Genomic DNA, 10,000 nt, shown 5'->3' with positions numbered 1-10,000 from the left:
AGGACGGGTAGAGGTTGTGTAGATCAGATCTTTGTGGTAAGACAGATATGTGAGAAAGCTATAGGAAAGGGGAAGGATGTTTTTTGGGCTTTCATGGATCTGGAAAAGGCTTATGATAGGGTAGACAGAAAGGCACTGTGGGAGGTTATGCAGATTTATGGGATAGGAGGAAAGCTTTTGGGAGCTGTCAAGAGTTTTTATGAGAGTAGTAGAGCATGTGTTAGGATTAGAAATGGAGAGAGTGAGTGGTTTGAAGTAAAGGTGGGACTTCGTCAAGGATGCGTTATGTCGCCCTGGCTGTTCAACTTATACATGGATGGGGTGGTGCGAGAGGTGAATGCTAGGGTAGTGAGTCAGGGATTGGAGATGGTTAAAGAAAATGGAGAAAAGTGGGAGGTGAGCCAGCTGTTGTTTGCGGACGACGCTGCGCTTGTGGCAGGGTCAGAGGAGGGATTGAGGAAGCTGGTGGCAGAGTTTGGGAGAGTATGTGATAGAAGAAAGCTAAAGATAAATGTGGGTAAAAGTAAGGTGATGAGATGTACAAGGGGTGAAAGTGGCAGTAGACTGGAAGTGAACATTAAGGGAGAGCGACTGGAGGAAGTGGATAGTTTTAGATACTTGGGTGCAAGTGTAGCAGGAAAAGGTGGAGTGAAGGTGGAGGTAGAATGTAGATTGAGAGAAGCGAGTAAATGCCTTGGTGGTTTAAAGAGTGTAATGAGGAATAGACATTTGGGAATGGATGCGAAGGGGAGACTGTATGAAGGAGTGATTGTGCCAACAGCACTGTATGGGGCAGAAACGTGGAACATAAGAGAAGAAGAGAGAAGGAGTTTGAATGTGTTTGAGATGAGGTGTCTGAGAAGTATGGTGGGGGTTACTAGGCTGGATAGAGTGAGAAATGAGGAGGTGAGGAGGAGAACAGGGGTGAAAAAGGATTTGGGAGATAGGTTTGATGAAAGAATATTAGGATGGTTTGGACACATGGAAAGAATGAGTGAAGAAAGACTAGTAAAAGAGGTATGGAAGGCAGATGTGGAGGGAGTGAACATGAGGGGACGTCCTAGGATGAGGTGGATGGATGGGGTGAAGGGGGCTTTGGGGAAGAGGGGAATGTCTGTTGAGGAAGGAAGGGAGAGGACGGAAGACAGAGGTGAGTGGAGAATGGTTGTATATGGATGATGTTGTGACTGCATGAGGAGGAATGGGCGGGGAAGTGGGGGGTGGGGTAGTATGTGTGAGTAAATTTTGACGCAGCCCGAAGGGATTTCTCCCCGTCCTCGCCTTATATGCAAAGGGGGACGGAGAGGGGGGGGTCGCCGATTAAATGAAGCGGCCTCGCTGTGGATGTACTGTGTCCTGCGACACTGCTTCTGACCCAGGGCGGTGGGCAGGGTGCAGGGATGACCCGTCATCCAGGAGGTGCTGAGATGAGAGGAAGGGTGGGAGGGGTGTGGAGTGTATTTAGGGATGAAATGGGTGGGAGTGTTTTTATGCCTTTCCCTTTTTGGCTACCTCCCTTGGAAGGGGGAAAAAGCCTTGGTATATGTATGTATGTATGTATGTATTATTATTATCATTATTATTATTATTATTATTATTATTATTATTATTATTATTATTATTATTATTATTATTATTATTATTATTATTATTATTATTATTACTATTATTATCATTATTATTATTATTATTATTATTATTATTATTATTATTATTGTCATTGAAGGTGATGCTGTTTTCTGCATTAATAATTTTTTGGAGATACTTTCTAAAGATCTCGCTAATCGCCGTGTAGCAGGGTCTACACTCTGTAGAACTCGTGCGTAGGTGGACATATTCTCCGATCTGGATTTCGGCTTATCTGAGCCTTCTTCAGGGAGTGTGCCAAAAGCCATCAAAGTGCGACATTTGACCACGCGAAATTATTTGACTAGGGGAGATAACATGATAGATTGAAAATTATGCATAAATTATCTCCTGTCCATGCAGGTTTCCAAGATTTTCGTGTTCTGTTCCAATTCTTCTCGTGTAATGTGGTATCCATGTGATGCCAAAGCATGGTTCTTTGGGGCTCCTGTGTATTTGTGTCCAACCAGTCTGGATTCCAGCTTCATAGTCGTCATGCCTATGTACAAGGAAGGAAGAGCTTCGCAGTTCCCTTTTGTGCATTTATATTCGTATATGACATGAGACTCTTTCAGCTCATTCCTCTCTTGGCGGGTGTTGTTTTGGAGAAGCAGATTGGAGGTTTTCTTACTTTTATAAAAGATTATAAGTCTGACAGAAGTGTTGTCATTCATAGGCTTTCAGTTTCTTTTGACGATGTCTTTGATGGGCTTTTCATCTTCTTTGTAAGCTGTAGAAAAGTGTGACTTGTAAAAAAGTTTTATTTCTTCTTGGTTTGGAGTATTGTTGGAGTTGGTGTACCATTTGTTTAAGATATTTTCGTAACTTTATTAATTTCTTTGTTGCTGAGGCCGTTATTTACAAGTACCTGGGTAGTGCGTTCGAGTTCTTGGTGGACTTTTGACCAGGTATCACAGTGCGTAAGTGCTCGGCGGACATAAGCTCCTATAAGGAGATAATTTATGCATAATTTTCAATCTATCATGTGATCTCCCCTAGTCAAATAATTTCGCGTGGTCAAATATCACACTTTGATGACATTTGACACACTCCCTGACAGCGGCGGCACCGGAATTTTTAGTTGGGGAGGCTAAGGGGGGGCTGAGCAAATTTTTGGGGTGGCTTATAGTACTATAATTTCCACGTTAGCGGCAATCCGAAAGGCGTAGTCCAAGGTCCGCCATGGGGTCAAAGGGGCCGGCCTAGGGTCCAGGCCAGGGCACCGCCCTGACGGGAGCTCTGCTAAGTTTTTTTGTTGGGGGCTGAGGAGGGACTCGACATGTTGACTAGGGGGTGGTCTCAAAATAAACTCAGATGATGATCATTCACGAACATCTGAACATGGGAGGCATACCATGCTGTTTTGATCCCGGTAAAAAAGTTTATTTTCTAACCTCACTTATCTATTGTTCGAGTGAGGTATATCGAGTTTCCAAACCCACCGCTGGAGGTCTATTATCATCACTTCACCAAGCTGCTATTCTACTTAGGTTGCAAAAAATTACACGGTACTTTGGGCAGGATTGTAATCAAAACCCCCTCTACATGCTCTGCATGCTGTGACTAAGGTTTCTTGAGCTGGATTAAAGTCTATGAATGGGGTATTATTGTCTGTCAATCATCAAATTGTGTAATTGGGTAAGGAAGGAAATCAAGTGTATATTTTTACCGTGACCAATTCATCATGCAGTACATGCCATAGGAAATTCAGGGCCAATGTGGAAATTCAAAAGCTTCTTATATAGTATTGTGGGCCCTGGCATCTAATCACCCTTATAATCCATGTAGCATATACGTCTGTGTAAATTGCTTCATGAAACATTACTAGAAGTAGGCTATATTTCTTTAATTGTCGAATAAACAAGAATTGAAATAAAAACAAAAACAAAAACGTTTTACGGTTTGTAAAACATTTGTATGAATGAAAATGAAATTCATATATAGCTGAACAAACACTTTTGAAACATAAGCACTTCCTTAGAAACTATTTACATATTTCGATAACAAAAAATGTAATCCTCTTGCTAAACTTAATTGCAAGTTGTTCCTTTAGAATAGTTTTAAAAACAGATAGAAATACATGTCTTCTTCATTCAGTGTCCTTCATATGAAAAAGCCAGTAAATCCTTGATGTTTTGACATTTCATGGATTTCAACCATAAACAGATAAAGTTAAAAAAGAAGACAAACTCACGATGATATATCTCAGGAAATACATCGTTCCACCTACTTTAAAATGATACGCCTATTCCTATGGTTGGCAGCAAATACATCGATAATCATATCCCTGTCTAACATCTTTGCTCTTTGGGAATTGATGTTTAATACTCCAAGATTATTGGTACGTTTGTCACGAAAAGGCACAAAAAGCTTCTTTCACTTGATGCTGAGTTAACTGGAAGAGTAACATTAATATGCACTAGCTTATACAAATCTATGAATGCATCTTTATACGGTTGGAGCACGATGGCAAGTTGCATAGGTGTGTCCCCTTCCATTCCCTGCTCCTGCTTTCTGGCAATCAACCTTCTTAATTGGTGCAGCTCTACGGATAGATCTTTGTCCTCCACCCCGTAATTTGCAGCCATTCCTGATAGCTTTTCCTTGTTCAAAAAGGTTGGATGATTGGGGTTGAGGGCAGATACTCTAATAAGTACCTGCCATGTATCGCCGGAAAACCTTCTCAACTCACTGAGAAACTTGTCTATCACGGAGTAGTAAATCCGTCTCTTGGTAACATCGGAGTCATTCGAATCATCATCATCTTGTCATATGCCGGATGTTATGACAAACTCATCCAAGTATCGTGGGGCTGCCCTTTGCCTCTGACGTGCAAGTTGTCTGCGAATCCCTACAGTCTGGCACAATTCTTCAGCATGGAGATCGGGGGACTGGAGTTGATCTGACAAGGTTTTCGTCAAATGCAGCAAACTCCATGAACACCAGATTCGTCACAAAATGGTGATCCAGAAGGGCAGTGAGTGACCTTGCTCCACTAGCCCTGTCCACATTTCCCCCTTCCATTAAATGTTTTAGGGTTGCAACGATGCCAGGTAAAGTCCTCTTAACAGCTTGGCAGGCTGAGTGTTGGCATGCTCATCTGGTGTCCAACAACCGTTTGAGTTCTATATGTGGTCTTTCTGGGTTCAGCTCCTTTTGGAATTTCAGAAATTCCTGATACACCACTAACGAGGAGAAAAAATTGTACAGTGATTGGATTTTGCCGAAAAACTCAGAGATTGACCTTATAATGTTTACACAGTCAACTGAAACGAGGTTTAGCCTATGAGCATAGCAGTGGATGTATACAGCCTGTGAAACATCTCTTCTGAATCTTTCTTGGACCCCATTGGTGCAACCCGACATAACTGCCGCTCCATCATAGCACTGACCGACACAGGTATTGTGGTCAATTTTACATTTGGCTAAAGTTTCTTTTATCTTCTGGAGTAACGACTCTGCATCAAGGCCTTCAGCTGGTGTGAAATCCAAGCATTCTTCATGAAGTTCCTGATCATGGAGATACCTCACAGCAATAGAGATCTGCACCTTCTTCGCTATATCCTTCGTTTCGTCCACCATGATGGCAAAATGCACTACTTGTTTCACCTCATCATTTATCTCCTTTCTGATCATACCTGCCATTATTTCAAATAATTCATTCTGTATATCGTGGTGATTATATTTTGCATTCCCTGGACCGTTAACTTTTTTTGCAACTGTATGATCATACTTGACTAGCACATTAAGTAATTCCAAAAAGTTTCCTCGACTGTCGGATTCATCCCCTTCTCTGTGCCCTCTCTGGGCAACATTTTGACATGCTGTATAGAGAAGTACATCAATAACTGCTGTTTTCCCTAAAAAAGCGTAGACTCAGAGGTGACTTGATACAGGTCTTTAAGATTTTAAAGGGAATTGACAACATCAAAAGTGACAAAATTTTCACATTGAATGAGAATCAGACAAGAAACAATGGTCTCAAACTGTCCGGAAATAGATTCAATTTGGAAGTAGGTAGAAACAACTTTGCCAACCGTGTAGTTAATGAATGGAATAAACTTCCTGCACAGGTAGTGCAATGTAGTTCAGTTCGAAGCTTTAAGAATCATTTAGATAAATACCTAAGTAAGATGCTGTAATGATTATAATTTATCTTATATTATTTGTTTTTGTTTTGTTATCATTTGTCTGTCTGATTTTCATTTATTATTAGTTATATATCAATTTATTATTATTTACTATTTAATTGTTTGTTTATTATTCTAACTATACCTATGCATTTATTTATGTATTTCATTTGTTATTTACATTATTATAGTTTTTATTTGTTATTTTATTATTAATATTTTTTTTTTTTTTTTTTTTTTTTTTTTTTTTTGCATCCGACCTAGATATGGATCAAAAGGTCTCCTGTCGGCATGCTCCGCCTTTGTAAAAATCCTTTGTAATGTACCTCCGATTATCCACCACTGTCTTGGCATGCCCGGCATCAATGGCTTGATAAATTGTTGCCCCTATAACTTTCTGCAATTTGAATTCTCCCCAAGCTTGCATCGCAAATTCATGACAAGCTGAAGTATCATGAGCCTTCAGAGACATGGTTGCCTTCTTCCAATTCTTGAATCCGTTGTGGGTGAATGATTGTTCAGCTCGACCAAGATGGGAAGTTGTAAAATGACGACACGCAAAACAGTAAGCTGCATCTTTGACCACGGAATATTCAAGCCAAGAATATTGTTGGTGCCATCTTTTATTGAATGATCTTGTCTGACCACCTTGCATGTGTGAAGGATATTTCTTCAAATCAGGACAGGTAGGCCCACTATCTGGCAGCAGGCTGATGTTGTTTGGCCCTGGAGGACGTCTTGTGTTTTTCTGGGTACTGTCATCATCCACCTTCTCTTCCAACTCCGGATTTTCAGTAGAACTAGAAGTACATGGTTCTTGATCGTCGTCATTAACACACTAACAATCAGAAATTGTGTTCATTTTCGTGGTTCATTCAGCCCTCGCTAGCAATGGCTGATTCGGACCACTTATAGACTTCGTGACTCATTCGTCAATTGTCACCATTGGGAAATACATTAGGTAGGTTAGGTTTACTTTAGGTTATGTTTTAACTGAATTAGGTTCGGTTAGGTTAAATGTATAAATATTCCATCCTTTTGATGACTTTTGTTACAAAAATATGTTAAGCTTATTAATTTTTACATTGATTCTAATTATCTAAGAAGAGATTAAAGTTTCTATCTTTCCTCTTTGTCTTTTATCACAAAATTCATATAAAACATTATTGGCGTTCTCAATATCACTATTATCAAATAACAACATTTATAGTATAGTAACAGTGTCATCTTGATAGGGTCGCTGGATTCGTTTCAAATCCAATATTGGTAATATTGGTAATATTGGACTCGAAACTGATCGGGTCCCCCTGCGCTAATGTGCTGCGAGCAACAACCTCTAAACGAATAGAAAACATCCTTAAGAAACAAGAACCTGTATAGTTATTAGTGGAACTGTGAAATTAAGAAAAACATGTGCTTCACAACGAAACAACAACAGTGGAAAGTACATATACAGTTTTTTGTATAATTATGCATAAAAATGCCCATATATCAATAGCAGCACCACAATATAAAAACAGATACATGAAGTGAAATCATCTCCATGTGTGGAAAACGATTTACAAGACTGAAACAGCAAGTTGAAAAACCTCAGCATGCACAAAATCACAAACAAACCCACAACCAACCAAACTGAAACTGCATGAATAATAACCACGAAATTCCTCAAAGTGTTTCCAATCAAAACTGATTGAAGTTTATAGTTGCCAAGAACGCAATTTCGCCTAAAATATGCATCTTGCTCATGAACACTACATACCAAACTTGCAAGGACAACGAAGGCTGTAAAATTGAAACTTTAATTTATTTTATTTAATTAGTTTGAATTGATTTCATCATCTATTGCGTCTTTAAGAAATTACTCAGTCTCATTAGTCATTAATATTAGTTATATCTGGTTTTCCATATAAATACGAACCATTCATATTGACACCATCTCAAATATGACAGAAAAAATCAACGTGGGTAGAGGATAAGAATGAATGCGAAGAAAATTTTAAGAAGAGTTAAGAACTATGATGAAGTTTGGAGTGTGACAGAGGTCAAATGTGATATAACTTGGGTGCGTCGAATTTATATATATATATATATATATATATATATATATATATATATATATATATATATACATATATATATATATATATATATATATATATATATTCCACTACAATAATGTATTGTAACCTATTATAAAGTATTTTTATATTATCGGTATTAAAACAATGATTAGTATCAACTAAAAAAAATCATTAGCATAATCATTAATACAGTGTAATTTTGTAGTTTGAAATTATTTTTAGATAGTCTCTTCTACTCCAGCAGTAAACATTCACCGACCCCCTGATTATTCATCGACCCCCTTTCGACCCCTTGGCTATCCATTGACCCCTTTGATGTTCCGATCGACCCCTGCGGGGTCGATATCTACCACTTTCAGAACCCCTGGTCTTTGGGAATACTATTGTCGCCTGGCCACGCCCTGATTCGTTCCATAGTTTATCTCAGATAGGCTATGCATATATATGTCACACATTACAGATAGGCTATCTGTAATGTGTGACATTTCTACAACGGGTTACAGGTGATTTGAGGCGTGGGCCATTTAAAATGAAAGCAGTTGAACATGCATAACGCCGCAATAATACACTTATATTGTCTTCATTTCAGATGGGGAGGGGGTTAATGGTAGGGCTAGCGCTGATGGCTGACAAATTTTTAGACCTGGCCATTAAAAATTCCACTTAGTAAAATTATTCTAATGAGTGTTTTAAATTTTCAATTTGCTCATTTCAGTTGGGGGGGGGCTAAAGGGGGGGCTGACCACTTTTTTGGGGGAGGCTAAAGCTCCCCCAAGTCCCCCTTGGCGCCGCCGCTGCTCCCTGAAGAAGGCTCAGTTGAGCCGAAATCCACCTACGCACGAGTTCTACAGAGTGTAGACTCTGCTACACGGCGATTAGCGAGATCTTTAGAAAGTATCTCCAAGAAAATTATTAATGCAGAAAACAGCATCACTTTCAACAAAATTTGTGTATTATTATTATTATTATTATTATTATTATTATTATTATTATTATTATTATTATTATTATTATTATTATTATTATTATTATTACTATTATTATTATTATTATTATTATTATTATTATTATTACTATTATTATTATTATTATTATTATTATTATTATTATTATTATTATTATTATTATTATTATTATTATTATTATCATCATTATTATTATTATTATTATCATTATTATTATTATTATTATTATTATTATTATTATTATTATTATTATTATTATTATCATTATTATTATTATTATTATTATTATTATTATTATTATTATTATTATCATTATTATTATTATTCCCTGTGGTGGGGGAAAAGAATACTGCCACCAAATATTTCCACTTGGATCGTACGAGGCGAGAGGAAAGGGACGGGGATTGGGACTAGGCATCCTTCTCCTTGTAGCCCCACAGGGGACATTCCTAAAAGAAAAAGCAAAGGCATAAGAGGGTCTGGGAGTTTTCCGACCCTAAGGTTTGGGTCTTTTAATGTGCGTGGATGTGGTACAGATGAGAGTAAAAGGGAAGAGATAGGTAGTATGTTTGTGAGAAGAAAGATGGATGTGTTGGCTTTGAGTGAAACTAAGCTGAAAGGGAAGGGCGAGTGTAAGTTTGGGAGTGTAAGTGGGAGGTTCCCAGGAGTGAAGAGAGGGCGAGGGAGGGAAGGGGTGGCTATTCTAGTAAGTGAAGAGATAGTTAAACGTGTAGTGGAGTGGAAGGAGGTTTCCTCAAGGATAATGTGGATGAAGGTGAAACTGGGAAAGGAGATGTGGGTTTTTGTAAGTGCATTTGGGCCTGGTAGTGAGAAGAGCGTAGAAGAAAGAGAGCCTTTTTGGATAGATTTAAATGAGTCCATAAAGGATTTAGGGAGAAATATCAATGTAATAGTACTGGGAGATCTTAATGCTAGGGTAGGAAATAATCCAACTGATGGAGTTGTTGGGAAATGTGGAGTTCCAGGAAAGAATCGTAGTGAAGAGTTGATGGTGGAAATGTGTCTAGAAAGAGAGTTGATGATAGCAAATACAGTGTTTCGGAAGAAAGTCAAGCATAAGTACACATGGGAGAGGGTGGTGGATGGAAGGGTGGTAGATAGAGCGTTAATGGACTATGTAATGGTAAATAGGATTATGATAGGAAGAGTTAAGGATGTACATGTGCTAAGGGGAGAG

The sequence above is a fragment of the Oratosquilla oratoria genome, chromosome 24 (genome assembly GCF_046742065.1).
Source record: "Oratosquilla oratoria isolate Oo_2021 chromosome 24, ASM4674206v1, whole genome shotgun sequence".
NCBI classification, from domain to species: Eukaryota; Metazoa; Arthropoda; class Malacostraca; order Stomatopoda; family Squillidae; genus Oratosquilla; species Oratosquilla oratoria.
This window is presented reverse-complemented; position numbering follows the sequence as displayed.